Raw genomic sequence first — 603 nt, 5'->3', positions numbered from 1 at the left:
TTAAAAGGTTTGCTCGTCCTCGAGCAAAAGAAGAAAGAAGAGAGTAGAAGAAGAAGAAATGAGGAAGAAGGGGATGGCTTTTGTGTTCGGCCAAAGAGGGGGAGAAGTGGTGTGTAGGTTGTGTGAAAATGAAGGAGTGAAGAAGGGTTTATATAGGAGAGGAGGGGCTTATGGTTCGGTCATGTATGGGTGGGTTTGGGAGGGGAAGTGGTTTGAATTTGAAGGGTGAGGTAGGTGGGGTTTTATGAAGGATGGATGTGAGTGGTGAAGAGAAAGATGGGTTGGATAGGTGAAGGGTTTTTGGGGAAGAGGTATTGAAGTGATTGGTGAATGGGTGAAGAAGAAAGAGGGTGGTGGGGTAGGTGGGGATCCTGTGGGGTCCACAGATCCAGAGGTGTCAAGGAAAAGTCATCCCTGCACCAAATGGCATGCAAAATCACGTTTTGAGCCAATTCTGGCGTTAAACGCCGGGCTGGTGCCCAATTCTGGCATTTAACGCCAGGTTCTTACCCTTTCCTGGCGTTTAACGCCAGTCTGGTGCCCCTTTCTGGCGTTAAACGCCCAGAATGGTGCCAGACTGGGCGTTAAACGCCCAATTGGTAG

Source organism: Arachis duranensis, chromosome 4, assembly GCF_000817695.3.
Source record: "Arachis duranensis cultivar V14167 chromosome 4, aradu.V14167.gnm2.J7QH, whole genome shotgun sequence".
Classification (NCBI taxonomy): Eukaryota; Viridiplantae; Streptophyta; class Magnoliopsida; order Fabales; family Fabaceae; genus Arachis; species Arachis duranensis.
The sequence above is the reverse complement of the archived record's forward strand: the minus strand, read 5'-3'. Positions refer to the sequence as shown.